The sequence below is a fragment of the Dromiciops gliroides genome, chromosome 5 (genome assembly GCF_019393635.1).
Source record: "Dromiciops gliroides isolate mDroGli1 chromosome 5, mDroGli1.pri, whole genome shotgun sequence".
Classification (NCBI taxonomy): Eukaryota; Metazoa; Chordata; class Mammalia; order Microbiotheria; family Microbiotheriidae; genus Dromiciops; species Dromiciops gliroides.
In genome coordinates, this window is record NC_057865.1 from 248,402,539 (window position 1) to 248,426,749 (window position 24,211).

Sequence of the window (24,211 nt, forward strand, 5' to 3'; positions counted from 1 at the left end):
GATTAGAAATGCTATATAGAAATTGGTCAGATTGTCAGGCCCTACCTATACAACAACTTGTGTTAAGGGCCTTTCCAATTGTGGACTTTCTGCCATAACCATTTTTTTTTTTGCAGGGCAATGAGGGTTAAGTGACTTGCCCAAGGTCACACAGCTAGTAAGTGTCAAGTGTCTGAGTCCTGATTTGAACCCAGGTCCTCCTGAATACAGGGCCAGTGCTTTATCTGCTGTGCCACCTAGCTGCCCCTATGCCATAACCATTTTCAAAAGAAGAAGAAGTCCCTCTGGTTTAGGAGTTCTTAATTTTTTGGTGGCATGGACTCCTCTGGAAATCTGGTCAAGCTTGTGGACCCCTTTTAAGGATAATGTTTTAAATGCATAAAATAAAATTCATAGAATATGAACAGAAACCAATATTATTGATAATGCACTATATTGACATATACTTAGCAAAATATTTTTAAAAACAAATTCAAGACGGCAGCTAGGTGGCACAGTGGATAAAGCACCAGCCCTGGATTAAGGAGGACCTGAGTTCAAATCCTGTTTCAGACACTTGGCACTTACTAGCTGTGTGACCCTGGTCAAGTCACTTAACCCTCATTGCTCCACCCAAAAAACAACAAGTTCAAAGACTCCAGTACAAAGACCCTTGCCATAGTTCTTGTTGTAGTAATAGGCTACTCCTACTCTATCTCATTCCCTGTAATGTTACTGAAGCATATCAGGATTCTGCTCTCAGCTGGGGCACTGATCCCAGCTCTAGCTTTTCCTTATTTCTGGCTTTCAAACTCAAGGCTTGGATGTTTTTTCATAACCTCATTGGATCACATCAATCCATAGCTAGAAGAGATACCAAAGATTATCTAGTCCAATCCATCCATTTTGCATATTAGGAAACTGAGGCTCAGGGAGGTGTAACTTGGTCCAGGTCATATAGGTAGTAAATGTCTAAGTATTTAAATGCAGGTCCTCTCATTGAAGAGGTACATTTTTCCTCACTCCTGCCTTATTTGGGTTTATTTTAGTCAATTTCGTCAAGTCTTCCAGAGTGTTTCCCAAGTCAGTCTTTTTTTTTATATTTTATTTTCCAGTTACATACAAGCATAGTTTTCAACATTTGTTTTCACAGGATTTTTAGTTCCAATTTTTTTTTCTTCCATCCTTCCTTCCCTCCCTCCTCCCCAACATGGAAAGCAGTCTGACATAGGTTGTATATTTAAAATCACATTAAACATATTTCTACATTAGTCATCTTGTAAAAGAAGAATCAGAGCACAAGGGAAAAACTTCAAAAAAGAAAGGGAAAAAAAAAACAGTCCAAAAGTAGAAACAGTATGGTTCAATCTGCATTCATAATTCCCATTTCTTTTTTTCTGTATGTTGAGAACATTTTCTATCATGAGTTCTTTGAAACGGTTTTGGATCATTTCACTGCTGAGAAGAGTCAAGTCTGTCTCCATTGTTCATCACACAATGTTGCTGTTACTGTGTACAATGTTCTCCTGGTTCTGCTTCTCTCAGGAAGCATCAGTTCATGTAAGTCCTTACAGGTTTCTTACTCATTGTTTCTTACTGCACAATAGTATTCCATTACATTCATATAACACAATTTGTTTAGCCATTCCCCTAATGGTAGACATTCCGTCAATTTCCAATTCTTTGCCACCACAAAGAGAGCTGCTATAAATATTTTTGTACATGTGGGTCCTTTTCCCTTTTCTATGGTCTATGGCATACAGACCTAGCAGTGGTACCACTGGGTCAAAGTGTATGAACAATCCCATAGCCTTTTGGGCATAGTTCCAAATTGCTCTCCAGAATGGTTGGATCAATTCAGCATTCCACCAACAATGCATTAGGGTTCAAATTTTTCCACAGCTTCTCCAACATTTATTATTTTACTTTTTTGCCATATTAGCCAATCTGATAGGTGTGAGGTGGTATCTCAGAGTTGTTTTAATTTGCATTTCTCTGATCAATAGTGATTTAGAGGGGCGGCTAGGTAGTGCAGTGGATAAAGCACCGGCCCTGGATTCAGGAGTTCCTGAGTTCAAATCTGGCCTTAGATACTTACTGGCTGTGTGACCCTGGGCAAGTCACTTAACCCCCATTGCCCCACAAAAAAAAAATAGTGATTTAGAGCATTTTTTTTTAATATGGCAATAGATAGCTTTGATTTCTTCATCAGAAAAGTGCCTGTTCATATCCTTTGACCATTTATCAATTGGGGAATGACTTGGATTCATATAAATTTGACTTAGTTCCCTATATATTTTAGAAATAAGGCCTTTGTCAGAAATGCTGGCTGTAAAAATTGTTTCCCAGTTTTCTGCCTCCCTTCTAATTTTGGCTGCATTGCTTCAGTTTGTACAAAAACTTTTTCATTTAATGTAATCAAAGTCTTCCATCTTGCATTTCATAATATTCTCTATCTCTTTGGACATAATTGTTTTTCCTCTCCATAGATCTGAGAGGTAAACCATTCCTTCCTCTCCTAATTTATCCATGGTATCACCCTTTATGTCTAAATCTTGAACCCATTTTGACCTTATTTTTGTATAAAGTGTAAGGTGTTGGCCTATGCCCTAAGTCAATCTTAGTCTTTTTTTTTATTTTTTAAAATGGGCTTCTTCCCATTTAACTTGCTACTTGGGGAGCTTCTCCTCATCTACTCCTACCCATTAAAGTCATTTCCATTTGACCCTTACCTATGGTGGCCCCACACAAATATTACAAGTTGGCCCAACATTCCCTATAAAATGTAAGACCATGAGATTCCTTTCTTCCTTTCCTTTATGTTTATACTTGGGAGATTCACTAAAACTTTCTATATGGCAGTTTTCAATTTTTTCTTTCTCTGCTGTTTTCCCTGTTTTTGATTGCTCTCCTGTCCTGGTGTAAGACTGATTTTTTGGCCTGAATTTCTACTCCTGCAATTGGTTTCCTTCTTTCTTAACCCCTTGGATTGAAGGACTCCAAAGAAAGCCTGATTTCAACCCAGGCTGTCTTGGGATTGTGGTTTCCTTGGAACCTGAATAAAATCCTACACTTCTTCCCCAAATAGAAGGCTAGATAGTATAGTGGAGAGCCAGGAAAAGCTGAGTTTAAGATCCTACCATTCAAGGGCACCTAGGTGGTACAGTGGATAAAGCACTGGCCCTGTATTCAGGAGGACTGGGGTTCAAATCCAGCCTCAGACATTTGCTACTTACTAGCTGTATGACCCTTTGCAAGTCTCTTAACCCTCGATGCCCCCCAAAACAAACAAACAAGATCCTACCTTAGATGCTAGTTGTATACTCTTGAACCAGTCACCTCAATATTCTGTGCATAAATAACTTCTTTTTCTCCAGAATAATAGGATTGGAATCAATGACTTCTATGATCCCCTCTGGCTCTCTCTCTATTTGCTCCTATGAGAATTGCCCCTTCTCCTATCATAGCATTTGCTTTGATTAGTGTTGTGTATTGATCATCAAAGCAGATGAGAAGAGGTTGGAATGACACATTGGACATTTTATCTTATCCTACAATTCTAGACCCTGCTCAGGGGAATATTATTAAAAACCAGGTTTCATCAATTCCACCAATAAACAGGGTACCGACAGATTTTTTTTTCTAAGTAAGGAAAATGCTTCCAAGAATATCTAACTCATGGGAATTTCTACAGAACTTATTTAAACAATTGAAATAAGCAATGTGGGAGATACATTGTGCCCTCATTGGACCAAAAAGGTATAGCTTAGAAAGGCAACTTTCAGAAAGCATAGCAAAGAAAGCCCGGATGCACCATTATCATATTAGCAATATCAAACATTTGAGTCTATCCCTATGGTAAGGATATAACTTTCTTAAAGAATAATTGAACTGAACTCTTTCCAGTGAGTATTGTGATGTTTAAAAAGTTTGAGAGGAGGCAGATAGGTGGCACAGTGGATAAAGCATTGGCCCTGGATTCAGGAGGACCTGAGTTCAAATCTGGCCTCAGACACTTGACACTTACTAGCTGTGGTGACCCTGGGCAAGTCACTTAACCCCAATGGCCCTGCAAAAAAAAAAAAAGAGTTCAAGTGACATAATTTCTGGGTAATTAGTCATTTTATTTATAATGCCATCATTTTAATAAGGAGAGGTCAGTTGCCAAATACTATCATGGTGGCTCATGCCTATATACCCTTGGACAAAGGGTGTTCCTGAGACTGGCAATCAACTCCAATTGGGTAACAATTAATAAGAGAATGAATAGTAGAAGGGCCTGGACCTATTCCAGTGAACTTTGATTGTCATTTATTCTAAATTACCCCCAGCCTTGGGCAATCTATTCAAAGAATTTACCCCCACCCAAACATGAGTAGAGCACAATGGCTTTGCCACCAGGGTGGAGTCTGAACAAGATTATTAAGAAAATTAATCCAATCTCATTATCAGTAATGTCCTTCAAGGGACTCTGAAATCAGGACTATAGAAAAAGAGGGAAACTCTAGATCTCCCTAAATCATTGGCTATTAATAACCATTTTTCTCCATATGCAGAAAACATAATTTGTTAAATGGTACTGATACTAAGAAACATATACTTATCCTAGAATAAATGTCTTTAAAAAAAATAAACTGTAATTGTAATTTCACTGGTATAGGGAACCGGACGAAGTAACTCCTTCTACCAGTCTGTTGCCTTATAGAGACTTGAAGCCAAAACTTCCAGACTTTAAGACCTTTCCTGCCACCAACCAAGCCTTGGTTATAAGAATAGGGACTTTATTGATCTTGATGTAGGAGTCAAAAAGGGGGGTAACAGAAAAACCTAAGACCAGAGCTCTAATTCAGATATGAGCTGTAAGAGGGATTCAAACCCCAGTTAATAGATAACTTACAAGTCAGGATGTTCTCTTACCCACATAAATCAGTACCCATAACAGGAACATAGTGAAGCAAGCCATGAAGACCTCAGACTATAACAATGATACGTTGACAGGCTATAGAAACTCAAAATAGGAATAAATGAAAAATGAAAATAGTTTGAAATTAACCATGAGAATCAGAAAGAGACATGTGCAGAAAAGGCCAAATTTGTCCCCAGATTCACCTTATGACATGTAAACCCCCAAAACACACCTCCACAGACAAAGGTACCCACTTCAGGGGATGGTTTAGGACCCCAGGAGCTCCAAATTAGGACAGGCCCTCCCCTGTACCTTCCTAAAGTGGAGATTATTATAATGAAACTGATAATTAATCCATACTATAAATATAACTATCTTTCCTTTCCCTATTCGAGAGATTACTTTCCGTTATTCTGGTTCTCTCCCTGTGTTCATCCAGAGTATTGCAATAAAACTTGGGAAACTGAGTCACTGAGTCTTGTAATTTTTTTGTGATGACTCATGATCAATTTGACCTTAATTCCATCCCACATCATTATATCAATCTAAATCAAGTAAAAGTTCTCTGAATCTTAATACAACTAAAATATTATACTCTTATTATTTTGTTTCTTAATTTTTTCTCCTCAAAACATGAGTTATGATGATGAGAAAATAAATATCATCATCCTGCAGATGTTTTGGGGAAGAAAACAAGAAACCCTTAGCAGCATCAAAGCTTTCTCACCCCTACAGAATAAAATAATGGTCCACAGAGGGAAATCCTGCAGACATTACTAATAAAAGGCTGAGATCCTGGGAGGTATGTTTATTAATCTAGCACCTTTCCCACAAAGAGAAGATTAGCAGGGATTTTCATTATTAAAGTCTGTTTAACATATGACTTATTACAACATGATTATTACTCAAAAAGGAAAGCCACTTAGGGGGAAAGAGTGAAAACTAGAAAATGTTCTTTAAAAGAAAGTCATTATTAATAAGAGACTAAGAAGAAAGAGGCAAAAATCTGAATGTCTTACAATCGTGACGACTGATTTACATAGCCAAAGTAAAAGTTTGCATAAGGATGTGAAAAATAAAGTGAAAAAATAACCTCTTCTGTTTCATTTGCCTAGAATGGTTACACCAATATTCTGTAGTGAATACATGAAAGACCTATTTTCCCCACTGTATCAGATTCCTCTTGTGGAAACTCCTTCTTCCAATGTAGATTACAACTCTCATTTCCTCAAATCAATTTAATGAGAACAAATTAAATTCCTACTATTTGCCACCCATCATGCTAGGTAATGAGGGTACAAAGATAAAAATGTGATCATCCTTCCCTTCAAGGAGAACACATTCTACTAGGCATAAGCAATATGTAGAAGAGAAAAACAAAGACCAAAAAATTAAATTTGAAAAAAAGTAAATATTCAGGCAATAAGGCCTAGGAAGTGTCATGAGCTGTGGAGACATAGAAACTTATGCAGAGTGCTAAGCTATTAAGTGTCAGAGCATCCAGCACTCTCTCTACTTGCCAGGATTGTCTGATCTATTAGTAAATTGACCAGAATATCATGCAACCAATCTTCTGTTTTGCTCTAGATGAATAAATATGGCCTTTATAAGAGGCAGATAAATATATGCTTGCTGAAAATTTCAAAATTACTATGTAAACTCAGTATTAATAATGAAAGAACCTTGGACAAAAAGGAATATGTCAGCCTTTTTCAAGTTATAATTTGTTGGGAGAGAGTATGAGAAAAAGGTCACATTCTTTCTTGGATGAAGTTGATCACAACTGCTGATCATCTCAGTTTAAAAAATAATCTTCTATTGAAAGTCAATGATTACAAAATTAGACAAAACTGCTATAGGAAATGGGGGAACAAAGAAGAGGGAGTTATTTTTTTTCTAGAGACAACAGAAACCCACTTAAAATGTTTAAAGGGGAAAATGCAATCTGGTCCATTAGTAAAATAGAGTTTTCTGTTATATATATATATACATATATATATATATACACATATATATTTCAATTTTATGCAGGTATCTGCTTGAATTAAGACAGCATAGAACTGGGTTCATCAACTATATAAAGAAAAACATAGAAGAAAGTGAAAATCTTAGAGATGTGTGGGAACACTATGAATTCTGGTACAACATAAGCCCTGTAACATAAAAATATAGTTATTTCATTTTTGTCTTTGTATTCCTACACATTAATACGTATATCAGAACATAGAGGCAGTTTTACAAATGTGTGTTTAATTGCATTAATAACTATCATAAAATTATTCTTTAAAAATGGGGAACTACAAAACTTTTGTAAGACACATATAAAACCATGGAAGTATAAAGAAAAGAACTATAGAACAATATGATTTATGAAATTAGACTCAAAGGTTTTAAATAACATACTGTATAAAGTAGGGGAAAAGGTGCTACTGTAATTTGCCCAAGGAATTATTTTTAAAAAATAGATGCAGGAGAGATAATTTAAGAATTATTGGACTACCTGAAAGCCATGATCAGAAAAAGAGCCTGGACAGCATCTTTCAAGAACTTGTCATGGAAAACTACCCTGATATCCTAAAACCAGTGGGTAAAATAATAATTGAAAGAATCTACCAATCATGTCCTAAAAGAAATCCCAAAATTAAACCATTCACTGGAAGTTATATTTATCCTAGGCATAAAATTATGACAAACAATTAGCCTAAATAATATTGGGGGGAGGGGCAATGAGGATTAAGTGACTTGCCCAGGGTCACATAGCTAGTAAGTGTCACGTGTCTGAGGCCAGATTTGAACTCAAGTCCTCCTGAATCCAAGGCTGGTTCTTTATCTACTGTGCCACCTAGCTGGCCCCCACCCAATTAATTATATTAAAAGCAAAACTATCCAAAACAAAATTATTATATATCAATAGAAGCTGAAAAAGTCTTTGACAAAACACAGTACTTGTTTATGCTAAAAAAAAAAAAAAGAAAAACCTTCTAAATTATAGGCATATAGGGATATTTTGAAGGTACTTAAAAATACCCAGCTAAAGCCAAAAGTTAGCATTTTATGCAATGAAGAAATACTAAAAGCATTCCTAATATAAATATATGAGAACAAAGATGACTCTTTTCTTTCTGTTATTTGACATAGTTGCAGAAATACTAACAATATCAATTTCAAGAGAAAGAAAATTTAAAAATAAAAATAGACAAAGAAGAAAGAAAACTGTATTTGCCAGTGACATGATGGTCCACTTAGAAAATTCTAAGGAATTAGTAATGAAACTTATTGAGATTAATAGCTACTATAACATTGAAGGCTACTAAATAACCCTAAAAAAATCAATTGAATTACTATATAGCAATAGTAAAAAAAATTTAAATTAAAAAATCAAAGAGACAATAATGGAAAGGGAATTCCCATTTAAAGGTCAGGCAACCAGAACACTCAATGCCTTTATAGATATAATTAGAAAATGCTCCTTAAAGAAAATTTTAAAAACAAATAATTGGAAAACTTATCAGTGTTCATGACTGGGATGTGATAATACAAGGTGTCCCCAAAACACTTAGTGCAGTTTTAAGCTTTAATAAGTTTAAGGACAATTAAATTGACAATGATAATATGGATTATCTTCTGAAATTAATTTATGAACTTGATGCTATACCAATCAAACTAATAAGGGATAATATTCATAACAAGACCAAATAACAGTAAAATTCATTTTGTTGCACAGATTATTCACAAAAGATCTAGAAAATTAAGATAAATAGCTGAAAAAGAAAGAATGAAGAGAAGCAGAATTTCTAAGTCTCAAACTATGTAAGAAAGCAGTAGTCAATAAAACTGTTATGGTGACTATTTTGAAAAAAAGTAGTTCAATGTTACAAAGTAGTCAAGGCAAAATTAAAAAATAATTGAAATCAATAACTCAGTGTTCAATAATCCCCAAAACATAAATTACCTAGAAAACAACTTCTTCCTTGATTAAAAATAAAAGAAAAATACTGGGAAAACAGAAAGTAGTCTAACTGAAATTAGTTGTAAACCAACATCACACACCATATACCACAAATAAACTCAAAATATTTTTGCCTGACTGTAAATATACAATGTTGTTAATTACCCTATGTATATGCAAAAATCAATTACCAAAAGGACTTCAAATTTAACAACCATATGCAAAATTCTTGAAATCACTGATATTAAGAGAAGTTATTTTTTTTTTAAATCTGCGAGTTTACCTCACACCCAGAAAATTGTCAAAGATAATAACAAACGGGAAGTCACCATTTTGGAAATTGTGGAAAATTTCCACATTTGGAAGTATATTTGGAAAACATTGTATAAAAACAGATAAATTAATGCATTAATTGGTGGAATTGTGAAGTGGTCCAACCCTTCTGGAAAGTTGTTTGGAATTAGACAAAGAAAGTAACCAAAATGTCCCAAATGCAAAAATCCCACTGTTGGGCATATGCTCCAAGGAGGTCAGTGACTAATTGAAATGTGTCAAATGCATCAAAATATTGTATCTACTACTATGCCATGGTATTTGTTGTTGTTGTTGTTTTGCTATTGCATAGGGACTAAAATGTTTACTGACAATACCAGGTGTATGTGTGTGTGTGTGTGTATATACACATATATACATACATATGTGTGTTTGTGTCTGTGTATATATATGCAGATTAAATTAAACATGGCTAATGTGTTTCTTTTCTCTGTTCCATTGCTTCAATTTAGTACTTTTCATTTTCTTAATGACTAAAGAGACAACATTGAAGTGATCCAGCTTACAAAATCAACTTAGTTGGTTATAAAAATTGGAAAATTCTATGGAAGTAATAATGAAATTTATTGAGATGAATAGCTGCTATAACATTGAAGTCTACTAAATAACACTACAAAAATCAATTGAATTACTATATAGCAATAGTAAAAAAATAAATAAAAAGTAAAAAGTAAAAATCCAAGAGACAAAAATAGAAAGGGAATTCCCATTTAAAACTCAATTGGCAGAACACTCAATGCCTTTATACATACCATTACAAAAAGTGAATCTTAGTATTTCTCCTTTCTTATGCTGAATGTGTACTAGGAAAATATTTGAGGACTGAATGGGGTTATTCAATGGAATTTTAAAACAAATGAAAACACTCTTGAGATTGGTTTAATTTCTTTTTAGTGGTGATATTCAGGTGCTAACAGTGAATGTTAACATTTCAGACACACATATCCTTGAGCAATTCTTATACATGTTGATGAATAAACCAAGTTCAAGAGAGTTCAAATTAGATAAACTACTCGAGTTCAAAACTGAATTATTACTTTTGAATATAAGAGGAGGTAGTGTGGAAGAGTGGAAATAAAAGAGTAGAATGGAAAGCTGATTGGCACTGAAGTCAATCAACCAAGCAATATTTATTAAGCACCTACTATGTTCCAGGCACTATGTTAAGAGCTAGGGATATTTAAAAAGGCAAAAGATAACCCCTTCCCTCAAGGAACTTACAATTTAATGAGGTAAATAGATTCAGAGAATGAGTTCAAATCTTGCTTCTGATGTTTATTTTCTGTATGACTTCTAGAAAATGCTTAACTTCTCTAGGCCTTAGTTGACCTATAAAATGAAGGGTTTGGACTAAATTACCTCTGAAGTCCCATGTCAATCTATAATCTTGTTTTTAAAATGAATCAGTTATATGGAAAAGACTAACAAAGATTTCAGATATACCAAAGTATATTCAACAGCAACCTTACCATTAATAATATTCTTTTTCTGGGCAATTGGGGTTAAGTGACTTGCCGAGGGTCACATAGCTAGTAAGTGTTAAGTGTCTGAGGCTGGATTTGAACTCAGGTCCTCCTGAATCCAGGGCTGGTGCTCTATCCACTGTGCCACCTAGCTGCCCCTTTACCATTAATAATAACTATAATAAAGGATACTCTCCAGAGGTTCATCCACAAAGATATTCATGGCAGCATGTTTTTGGTAGTAACAGTGAATCAGAAACAAAGGAGTTCTTTATTGAAAGGGTGTGGCTATACAAATTAGAGTACATAAATACAATGGAATATTACCACAACATAAGAAATGGTAAATATGATGAATAAAGAAAAGTATGAAAAGACTTTTATGAACTCATGCAAACTGAAGTAAGAAGAATCAGGAAAAAACAAAATAGACACAATGGCCACCACAAAGTAAATGGAAAGAACAACAAAAAGCAACAGACTATAATCATGATAACCAAGAAAAGTTAAGAAAATATATATTCCTTACCTTTTTTGCAGAAGTGTAGTATTATATATTTCATAGGAAATATACTAGGGGGCAACTAGGTGGTACAGTAGATAAAGCACTGGCCCTGGATTCAGGAGGACCTGAGTTCAAATCTGTCCTCAAACACTTGACACTTACTACCTACCTGTGTGACCCTGGGAAAGTCACTTAACCCTCATTGCCCCACCAAAAATTTTGTATACTATCAAACATAATTAATACACTCATTGGTTTTGTTCAAATAGTTTTCTTTTCCATTCCATTTAATTTTATTCTTTGTTATAAGGGATGCTTCACTGAGTGAAGTGGAGGGGAAGGATATTCAGAAATGAAGTCAATAAAAATGAAAAATATATCAATAGTAATTTTGAAAAAGCTTAAATACCACATTTTTATTCAAGTTAGCATCTGTGTTTTCATTCATGTATGGAATGTACTTCTTATCTCTATTTCTTAGAACACCTATTTTTTTGGGGGGGGAGGCAGAGCAGTGAGGGTTAAGTGACTTGCCCAGGGTCACACAGATGGTAAGTGTCAAATGTCTGAAGCCATATTTGAACTCAGGTCCTCTTGAATCCAGAGCCAGTGCTTTATCCACTGTGCCACCTAGCTGCCCCCAAGAACCCCTATTTTCCTACAAAGCTCATCTTAGGTGTTACCTCCTCCAAAAAATCTTTCATGACCCCCATAATTATTAGTGTTTTTTATATCTTTTTTTTTGTATTTTCTTTGCATTTACTTATCATAGTACATGCCATATTCTAGTAGAACACAAGCAGGATTTTTATTTTTGTCTTTGTATCAATAGCACCTATCCCAGCGCACCTGGCACAAAATAGGTGCTTAATAAATGTTTGTTGAACTAAATTGGACCAAATTAGATTGAATCCATGCAGAATTAATAAAGCAGTCACCTGAAAATACTCCATGAAATCACAAAATCTTTGATTTGCAAGATGTCTTAGACATTGTCTAATCCAATGTCATTCTGAGTATGCAAATGCATTCAACACCAACCTTGTGGAATGGCCATGCAGCCTTTGCCTTATTACTCCAGCAATACTGAACTTACCAATCAACAAGCCTGCCCTTTCCATTTGGGAGCAATTCTGTTACAAAGCAGTTTCTAACACTGAGTTAAATTTCAGCCCCCTCAGAATTTCTTTTCATTGCTTCTACCTCTACCCTCTTGAGCTTTTGAAGGGGATGTAATTTAAAAAGTGATTTTTAATCTTAATTATATATATATATATAAACATAATATAACATAACATAATAGAATAATATAATATAAATATAATGTGATTTAATGTAATAGGATATTATATGATATGATATACTGTTACATTATTTGATTATATATTATATTATGTTATGTTATATTACATTATATTATCCTATCATATTATATATAGTCATTTAGATGGTTGCTATTATTATCACTTTTCCCCAATATAAGTTGTATCCCTCTTCCATATGATAGTCATTTGAATATCTGGACATAGCTATCACATCCCCTATGAGGCTGAATATCCCACAGTAGTTCAGCCATTTCTCATGTGACTAGGTTTCCAGAGCTGATAACTACATTGCTGACCTTTCTCTAGACACTATTTTTAACCAGTGCATCTATTAAAATATGGCAGTTAGAGTTGAACAGATTTCATATGACATGTTTAGAATATAATACAACTTATTGTTGCTTGGTTATGTACCTACCATATAGGAGCATATTATAGAGCCTGATAATACAGAATGTTCCCAAAGTCTTAGTTTATTAAAACTTAAAACTTCACTAAGACTTTTGGGATACTCTGCATATAATCTATTTAAGAAGCTCATGTTAAGCTTATATTCAACTAAAACAAATTCAGCTTTTGTTCCATTACCTATGTCATGATGTATGGGTGTTTTCTTTTTTTTTTGCCACTTCCAAAAGACAGATGTTGGTGTTTGCTCCAATTGAAAAATATCTTGGTTATGAGTATCTTGATCCTCTTGGTCCAGAAAAATTCAATTTATCCAGCTGCTCCTGGTTTTAACAGTTATAATACGAAAGAGATAAAGTCACACAGGGATCAATTAAATCAGCGTTTAAAATCCAACATTATATAGGAGATGAAAATATTTCTCAGTATTTGCAAGCTGGCAAAATGAGTTGGGGAAATATCCTACCATAATTATTTATCTTTCTCCATATTTCCATCTTCTTCATGTACTGAGTCTTATCCATAGGGCTTTTCTACCAGAACCTCATCATGCAAGTTTCTGCCACCCAGCTGGCTCATTTTGGCATGTTGGCACTGTCTTTTAATGGCCACTGCTAGAAAATGCAGCTAAAAGAATCCTAGGGGTTATATCTATTTGGATAAACTCCTTATATCTCTTTATAATGTAAAACTCCCTGAGATATTCCCCAAACTTGCATTTTCCCTTGAGGGTTGGGTTTCCACAGGCAGTTACTTCTTCAGGTTCTAGAATAACCCAGTAAGTGTAAATGTCTAACACTGTAGCTCACAATCCCCCACCAGTGTGGGCTCCATTAACAAAAAGCCAGTATCCACAATTAGCTCCTAGGAAAGGCATTTACTAAGATGACACAGTAAATCAGTAGCTACAAAATATTCCTCCCTGTCTCGATTAAACCTGGGCCATACTCTTCCACAAATACAGAATCCATGAGAAGAAGAGTGCACTAACTGAGAGAACAATGGCAGTGAAGAGTTATATATGATACATACTGGCAAACATGATTCACAATTCCTGGTACTCTGGAAGTGCTTTCTTTTTAGAAATCTCATAGAGGTCCTTTTGGGTATTCTGTCTTAAATAAGAAAGTTTCCCAGCTGGGTGACCAGAGCTTGCTTCTCTGCCAGACACTCTTCTCTGTTGCCAGAGATCCAGTTCCTCAAAACTTCTCCATGACTTGTATTCTTATATATTTGATTTAGTTCTCTATATATTTTGGATATGAGACCTTTATCTGAAATAATGACTGTAAAAATTGTTTCCCAGCTTTTTACTTTTCTTCTAATCTTGTTAACATTGGTTTTGTTTGTGCAAAAACATTTTAATTTAATGTAGTCAAAATGATCCACTCTGCATTGCATAGTGTTCTCTATCTCATCTTTGGCCATAAATTCCGCCCTCCCCCCCACAGTTCTGACAAGTAAACTATTCCTTCCTTTTCTAATCTACCTATGTTATCACCCTTTATGACTAGCTCATGTATCCATTTTGACTTTACTTTGGTGTATGGTGTAAGATGTTGGTCTATGCCTAGTTTTTGCCATACTATTATTCAGTTTTCCTGGCAGTTTTTGTCAAATAGTGAGTTCTTATCCTGGAGGTGAATTTTTGGATTTATCAAAAAGGAGATTGCTATAATTCATTTATCGCTGTGTTTTGTGTGCCTAATCTATTCCATTGATCCTCTTCCCTATTTCTTAGCCAGTACCAAATAATTTTGATGATTGCTGCTTTATAATATAGTGTTAAATCTGATACAACTAGGCCATATTCCTTTGCATTTTTTAAATTAATTCCCTTTATATCCTGATCTTTTGTTCTTTCATATATATTTTGTTATTTTTCTAGCTCTGTGAAATTCTTTTTAGGAGCTTTGATTGGAATGGAACTGAATAAGTAAATTAATTTGAGTAGAATTGTCATTTTTATTATATTAGCATGGCCTACTCATGAACAATTTATATTTTTCCATTTTTTTAGATCTGATTTTATTTGTGTGAAGTTTTTTTTTTTTTTTTGCAGGGCAATGAGGGTTAAGTGACTTGCCCAGGGTCACACAGCTAGTAAGTGTCATGTGTCTGAGTTCAGATTTGAACTCAGGTCCTCCTGAATCCAGAGCTGGTGCTCTATCTACTATTCCACCTAGTTGCCCCCTTCTATCCTTTTATTTCTTTAAGAAAAAAAAAAAAACCTTTGTTATATGGGAAGGCTTTCTTAAAAAGAAAGGGAGGAATGCAGGGAAAACAGATAATGTTAAATTAAAAGCTATAAATAAAAATTTATTTGAAAAAATAAGTCACATCATTAGGAATCTATTGAGATATCTATTGATTTGGGTACTCTATACACATTGTATTATACAAAAGAATTAGAAATCAAGACTTGCCCTTGAGGAGCTTACAATCTGGATGAGGAGACAACTTTTTTACGTGAAGAAATGAGGAAATAATTCAAGACTAATGTGTTACACAAAAAGCAATAAGGCTTGGAGTCAGACAAGCTGAATTTGATTCCTCACTCTGCTATTTGCAAACTGTGTGCCCTTGGGTAAGTCACTTCATTTCTGGTGAATTCCTCATATATAAATAGGGTAGGTATAAGGTCTCTTCCCAGTCTAAACCCAATCATCCTATTATCCCACTGAACATAATTAAGCCTTAGAAATGTGTAATACACAATAAACTGTAGATTTTACCAAATTTCCTAGAAGAGAATAATCACCATTAACTGTGGTAGTTAGAGAAACCTTCATGGAAGATGTAAGACAAAGTGAGCCTGGAATGAAATTGAAGAGTTTTATTGACAGATAAGAAGTATTAGTGCTTTTCAGGTAAGAAGAGGGGAAGGATGTGAACAAATAAAAAAAAGCATAGGATGTACAGAGAAGAATAATACTCTCCCTCTTTGAAGAATGACCTCTAACATATAGGGATAGGTGGCAGACCTACTTTGACCACATAACAAAAGAGAAGTCATGACAGGTTGCTATTAGCATGCTATTGTATTAAAAACACTACTAGAGGGGCATCTGGGTGGCGCAGTGGATAGAGTGCCAGCCTTGGATTCAGGAGGTCCTGGGTTCAAATCTGGCCTCAGACACTTGACACTTTACTAGCTGTGTGACCCTGGGCAAGTCACTTAACCCTCATTGTCCTGAAAAACAAAACAACAACAACAACAAAAAAAAAACACTACTAGACCAGAAGTCAGACCAGTTTCAAATCCTTACTCTCAAATGTATTAGCTATATAACCATGGATCAAGTAATTTACATTCTTTGGGTCTCAGTTCTCTCCTCTGTAAAATGGGCATGATATTACTTGTACTACATATTTCACAGGATTGTGGTAAGTAGATTGCTTTGTAAAAGCATGGTCTCAATGTTCATTATTATTTTTCTGCCTGATAGCTTTTGAAAAACTCATCCATTGAGAGGCAGTATGTTTTGGTGGAAAATAATACTGTACTTCTGAATAAGAATTGGATTTGGGTCACACTGATCCCTTTCTGACCTCAGGCAAGTCACTTGGCCTCTGAATCTCTGTTATAAAACGTCAATAATATTGCTAGTCCCAGCTTCTAAACTGTAACACTTTGTATTTTTGTGATATCAAATGAGAGAACTAAGAAAATTGTTGTGCAATGTTGAAATGTCTATAAACAGAAGTTATTCTTGAATATACTTCTGTGGATCTATGATAAATTCATGATCTATTAATTATTGGCACTCCCTCCAATGGTGCAAATTCTCATCAGCATTCCACAGGGTGTCTACTGAAGATACTAAGAACTTCCCCTCCTTTGCTTGACATGATTTGGGCTGTCCCTGGTTAAAACACACACACACACACACACATGCACCATAGTATGTGGCTATTACTAGTGTGTGGCTAGTAGTCTTTTCAATATGGTAATAATAATAATAAGAGCTAGCTTGTAGTGAGTTTTGAAGTTTACCAAGTACTTTACATTTGTTATGTCATTTACATATATTACCTTACAACAACTCTGTGGGGTAAGCACTATTATTATTATCCCCATTTTACAAATAAGACAACTGAGGCTGAAAGAGATTAAAAAACATTCTCAGAGTCAGACAGCAAGTTTATAGTTGGACGTAGGATTTGCTCTCAAATTTTCCCTACTCAAGATCCAATGTTCTATCCACTGCACCAGAAATATTAAACTTGCACTGCCTCAGGTCCTCCTGAATCCAGAGCCAGTCCTTTATCCACTGCACCATCTAGCTGCTCTGTGGCATAATTTCAAGAGCACAATGTCTCCTTCCCACCACAATAAAACATCAGAGGTGGACTTTTCTGAGGCTATTATTATGGCTAGAATTTATCTTCTCATTAGCCCTCCTATCAAAATTTAGTGCATATGGGAATGATGGAAAAACTTGAGAAGAGCATCAATTTAAATCAAAACCAACATAAAAATGTTAACTTGATGTAGTGAAAAGGATAATGAAGTACAGGTCTGGAAACAAGTTATAGTTCTGCATCTGTCACTAAATAGCTATGTGGCCTTGGGGGAGCTGTTTAACCTCCCCTGGGCTCAGCATCCTCCTCTATTAAATGGAAAAGTTCATTAGATTCACCAAGGTTTCTTCTAGGCCAGTATCTGGCATAGTATTGTTGTTCAGTCATTCCAGGCATGTCTGACTCTTTGTGACCCCATTTGAGGTTTTCTTGGCAAAGATGTTAGGGTGGTTTACCATTTCTTTCTCCAGCTTGTTTTACAGATGAAGAAACTAAGGCAAACAAGGTTAAGTGACTTGCCTAGGGGTCACACAGCCAGTAAGTCTGAGGCCAAATTTGAACTCATAAAGAAGAGTTCTTCCTTACTTCAGGCCTGGTATTCTATTCACTGTGGCATCTTTCTGCCTTATTTGGCATATAATGAGAGAAATTATTATTTCTCTCTTTTAGTGATAACTAATTATTGTATTAGGATTAAGGTTTTCTCCCTTTTCTATTTCCTCATCCAAAAATCAACCACTATAAGAAATCTTTCTAAAACACTTCCCCAGTCAGGATGCCTGAGATCTAATCTAAGACAGTAAAAGAAACTCTAAGTTTGGGCTAATGAATGCATTCCTGCTCATTGTGTTTGCTCAAGCAGGTCTAGAAAAATGTTGATTCTCCCTTTTGTCAGACAGGATATGGAAATTGATAAGTCTCTTTGATTAAGATTTAGGTGCTCAAGTCATGTACTCCAAGACCCTCACTGTAATATAGCCCAACCTCTCATTGTAATATTCATTTTTCTTATTAATTCTTAACCAGTTAGTTTGTCGCTACCTTCAGGAACATCTACTTCTCCAAGGGCATATAAACTATGAATTCAATGCCATAAAGGGGCCTTTGGTCTAAAATGGATGACCAAATGACCATTCTTTTATTAATAGACATGCTGGTCTTATTAATAAAAAAGTTTAAATTACCCAGAAATTATGTCTCTCAAACATTTTAAGTGCCACAATAGTAGTCACCAAATAAATGCCTCTTGAGTGATTTATTCAAGATTTAAAATTGTATTTATGTACTACATACATATGTATAAGTAATGGTATTGGGGACAGTTAGGTGGTGCAGTGTATTGTTAAAGGCTAAAATTCTAGCTAGTCTGTCTAAAATATCTAGTGAGTGGTTGCCAATAAATTATAAGCTTTAGCAAGAGTTAGACTTTTAAGCATTTATTAAGGAGAATAAGAATTTGGTAAAGAGAGAGAGAAAGGCCTACATTCATCTGTCTATTAAACGGAAAGCACATTTCTAGCTCTGCTCTCCACCAGAGTCCACAGGAAAGAGCGCGAGTCCAAGCGCCAAGCTCCCCCTTCTTCCTCCCACAAGCAAACATCATTTCCTGACGCCAGAACAAAGACACATGGTCTTGCCCTCAAAGACCTTCACCTCATGGTGGAGCTTTTCTATAGTAAGTCTCCAGCAGGTGGCATCATTCCAATCGTTACAGGATAAAGCACTGACCCTGAATTCGGCAGGTCCTGAGTTTAAATCCAACCTGAGACACTTGACACTTACTAGCTGTGTGACCTTGGGCAAGTCACTTAACCCTCATTGCCCCACCAAAAAACAAACAAAAAAATAATGGTATTTACAGCTATGTCTCAATCAATGAGAATAATGAATCCCCTGACATGGTTGCATGTCTTCAAATTCACACTATTCAAAGTAATAAGTATGCAAAATATGATCATTGGTTCCAGCCCAGTGGAAACTACAATGAGAATTCAAATAATGAAACCACTTCAAAGGATTCATTATTCATACTAATCAGAACCTAGCTGTACTAAACAAGTTTGGGGCTGGGCAGGCAGAGACCAGACCTCTTATTTCATGTGCAACTCCACTGAACCATATAATTCTTAGAGAGTTGCCAACACATAAAGTTCAGTGACTTACGCAGGTTCACAGAGTCAGGACCTGAACCCACATCTTCCTGACTCCAAGGCCAGTCCTTTATCTCCTGTGTCAAGCTAAATCTAAATTATATATTTATAGGGATGGGGTCTAGACCTGGGATTTCTTTGGCATAAGTGATTCCAGGATTAGGGCATTCTTTCTACCAAATTCAGGTCAATAACTCTTCTGTGACTTAAAATCTCATGCAATTATCTAGAGCAATGGTGTCAAGGTCAAGTAGAAACAATGGCCACTAAATCATCCAAAAGGATCCCCATGGATTGCATATTGACTTAGAAAACCACATGCTGATATTTTTGTAATTAATCAATAAATTTTGTTAAATATTTCCCAATCACATTTTAATCTGGTTTGGACAAAATGGGGAGTATTGTGGGCTATGTATTTGATACCTCTGGCCTTGAGTATTGAAAGGGTTAAGTTACTTACCCAATAGACTGTGAGAACCTGTAGAGCAGGAACTATTTGGTTTTTGTTTTTCTATGTATCCCCAGTGCTTAGCATATGGTTGTCACAGAGTAGGTCCTTAATAACTGTCTATTGACTGTCACAGAGGCAGTATATGTCAGCAGCAGGTCTTGAACGCAGGTCTTCTGAGTTTTGAAGCCAGCTGTTCATCCACTCTATAACTCTGCCTCTCAGTAAAGCAATGCCTTTATTTTTAAATGGAAATATTCTAATGATGTAGTTCTTTGTCAAACTTCATAAAGGACTTTGAAAGAATATAGAAGACATAGGGACACATTCTAGGAAATCCGATGAGAGGAGGTTACCATATTTAAAATATCATTATGTACTAACTAAATATAGGATCCAGTGTGCCACGAAACATAGAAAATACAGCTAAGAGACTTGGAAAGGAGGAAAGGAAGAGGTGAATTAAGGTTGGTAGAGTTGTGAGAAGGTGTGGGCCCTGGAGGAAGGTGAAGATTAGGAAGTAAATTTAGATTAGGGAATAGGTCCCAGAATCAGGGTTAGGGTACAATATGGAATTTTCTCCATCCAGTTCTCTTCTTTCCCTGGGTAGTAAGAGGGGAAGGGTGGGAGTAGAATGGAGCTTACAGACACAAAAAAGCTAAAAAGTCCTGTCTCAGAAAGTTATTTGTGTTCCTAGTGACAACTATGCGGTACAGTAAATAGAACTCTGGACCAAGAGTCAGGAAGACCTCAGTTCAAATGTGACCTCAGACAGTAAATAGCTATGTGATCTTGGGCAAGTCACTTGATCTCTTCCTGCCTCAGTTTCCTCATCTATAAAGATAATAATAACATTTACCTCTAAGGGTGGTAGTAAAGATAAAATGAGATATTTGTAAAGTACTTAGTATAGTGCCTGGTACATAGTAGGTGCTTAATAAATGTTTGATATTTTTTAAAAAGAAAGAGAGTTTACAAATGTGTGGTTTGTAGGGTTCCTTTGTCCCCCCCAATCTCTGAGAGCTTGCTTTCTTTTTCTTCATTGTGTGGGGAGGGCTGGAAGGAGACAACACTGATAATTTCAAAGCACAAATGCTAGCCAAGGTAAATCTAAGGCTCATTTAGAGTGTAATTAGTCTTTCCATCAATAACAGCAAATTACTAGAATTAGTGGCAACTCTAAGGCCTTAAGGGGAAATAGAAAATGTCAGAGTAGGCTTCAGAAGGTCAAGGAAAGAGACATCCATCCATCAATCAAACAAATGGTATTGAGGACCTAGCACAACCAGCCACTAGGGTAGGTGATGGGCTTCCAAAGACGAAAATGAGACAATAACTGTATGTAAGTAATATGTCTTGTTGAGTTATTCAACTCTCCATTACCCCATTTGGGGTTTTATTGGCAGAGATTCTAGAATGGTTTGCCATTTTTTCTCCATCTCATTTTACAGATGAGGAACTAAGGCAAATAGTGTTAAGTGATGTGACCAGGGTCACACAGCTAGTAAGTGTCTGAGGCTAGATTTGAACTCAGGAAGATGAGTCTTCCTGACTCCAGACCTGGAGTTCTATCCATTGTGCCACTTAGCTTCCCTAAGCAGTTTATACTCTATTGATATAAATAACATGCACTCATACATGAACAGTTTGTTGGCTGAAAAGGACAGAAAAGGAACATTTGTATTTCTCCTCTAACATTGCCACCATTCTGGTTCAGGCCCCCATCAACTCACAATTGGACTACTGTAATAGTTGCTGGTTGATATTCCTGCCTCAAGTCTGTCCCCAATATAATCCATCCTTTACTCAGCAGCAAAAGATATATTCTTCTTTTTTGTGGGGCAACAGGGGTTAAGTGATTTGCCCAGGGTCACACAGCTAGTAAGTGTCAAGTGTCTGAGGCCAGATTTGAACTCAGGTACTCCTGAATCCAGGGCTGGTGCTTCATCTACTGTGCCACCTAGCTGCCCCCAAAAGATATATTCTTTTTATTTATTTATTTATTTATTTTTAAGGCAATGGGGGTTAAGTGGCTTACCTAGGGTCACACAGCTAGTAAGTGTCAAGTGTCTGAGGCCGGATTTGAACTCAGGTACTCTTGACTCCAGGGCCAGTGCTCTATCCACTGCACCATCTAGCTGCCCCTCAAGATATATTCTTTAAGCACAATTCTAACCATGTCATCTCTCTATTCCATAAACTCCCTATTTCCTGTAGGATGAAATATAAAATACTCTGTTGTTTAAATCCCTTCATAACCTGAGCATGCCCCCACTCTAATATCCTTTTTTTTTTTTGGTGGGGCAATGAGGGTTAAGTGACTTGACCAGGGTCACACAGTTATTAAGTGTCAAGTGTCTGAGGCTGGATTTGAACCCAGGTCTTCCTGAATACAGGGCCAGTGCTTTATCCACTGTACCACATAGCTGCCCCATACCCTAATATTCTTGCACCATATTAGTCTTCCCCCACATATTCTGTGATCTAGTGACAATGAGCTCTTTGCTATTCCCATCTCTGGACTTTGGATACTTTTTTCTGACTGTCCCCCACACCGGGAATGCTTCATCTCCTCTTCCTTGCTTTCCTGACTTCCTTAAAGTCCTAGATCAAATTCCACATTCTAAAGGAAGACTTTCCTCATCCCCCTTTGTTCTAGTGTCTTCCTTCTGTTGATTATGCTCAATTTATCCTGTATAATTTATTCATACATAGTTGTGTGCATGTTGTCTACCCATTAGACTATAAGCTCCTTGAGAACTGAGACTAGCTTTTTAACTTTCGTTGTATCCCCAGTACTTAGCACAGTGCCTAGCACATAATAAGTCCTTAATAAATGCTTATTGCCTGACTGTGTAAGGAAAACTGATAAAAATCAACTTTTGAAGAAACAGTTTCTCAGATAAAATAATGTGGAGAAAGAGAATATTCTGAGGACCAGATAAACAATTGATCACCATAGAAGCAATGGAACATATAGGATCAGAGATTTAAAAAAAGCTATAGGAAGAAAGAGAAGTGGGACTGTGAACTAAGCACTTTGGATGTAAGAAGTTGGGAGAGAAGATAGAGGAGGCTATGAGAGAAGCTGCTTCCAGCTGGGATTGCTGACTCCAGATGTTTTCTCAGCAGCTTGCTGATTGGAAGAGAGGCAAGATGGGCTGATTGGGTTGAAGAAAGACTTAGTTATCAGAGAAAGCTCTTCGGCAACCAGGGTGATTGGGGGTGAATTGAATCTTGCTTGCTGCTGCGTACACAGCTTTCTGTTTTTATTCCTCTCTAGTTCCATCTATAGCCTGAGAGAAAACCTCTTTGGATTGCCTGGTTGCCCTCTCTTGTCAATCATTAGTTGGTCAACAAGCACATTTTAAGTATTTATTCTAGGTCTGGCACGGTGCTAAGCACTGGGTCAATCAGTCAATAACCATTTGTAAAACACCTACTATGTACCAGGTGCTTTGCTAAGCACAGAAGATACAAAGGAATACAAAAGACGGTCACTCCCAAGGAGCTCATAGTCTAATGGGCAAGACTGCATGCAAACAGATGGGTATAAACAAGCTATGGACATGAATTGGATGAATAGAATTCCTTACACAGTCAACAAGCTGTCGATTGGAATCGTTAAGGGCTAAAATTCTAGCTAAACTGTCTAAAATATCTAATGAGTGGTCGCTAATAAATTATAAGCTGTACCAAGAGTTAGACTTTTAAGCATTTATTAAGGAGAATAAGAATTTGATAGAGAGAGAGAAAGGCCTAGATTCCTATCTATTAAAGGGAGAGCGCATTTCTAGCTCCCTTCTCTGCCTGAGTCCTCAGGAAAGAGCGCGAGACCGAGAGCCAGTCTCTTCCTTCTTCCTCCCACTAGCCAACGTCACTTCCTGACACCAAAGAAAAGACTCCTGGTCTTGCCCTCAAAGACCTTCACTTCATGGGCAGAACTCTTCTACAGTAAGTCTCCAGCAGGTGGCATCATTCCAATCGTTACAGAATCAACAGAGAAAAGGCATTGGCATTAAGGGGGATTAAGGAAAGCATCTCATAGAAGGTAGTAGGGATACAAAGAGAGGCAAAAATAAGGGCCCTTGCCATCAAGATGCTTGTGTTTCCATGCAGGAAGCCATATGCAAATAATTACTTGCATATATCCTGTGTATTGTGTTAATGCTTCCATTTAATCTCACAGGGAAAGGAGAGAGCAGACCAGAGACAACAAAGGCTGGGCCAATTGAAGAAGGTGGAATTTGAGTTGAGTCTTGAATGAGACCAGGGAAGTCAGGAGGCAGAGCTGAGAAGAAAGAGTTCTGCAAGCACTGAATATAGCCAAGGAAAAGGCACAGTATTAGGAGATGGAGTGTCTGTATGGGGAAAAGCAAATGGACCAGGATTGCCAGATTGTAGTAATCAAAGGGTCTGTACTGTCCTCTATGATTT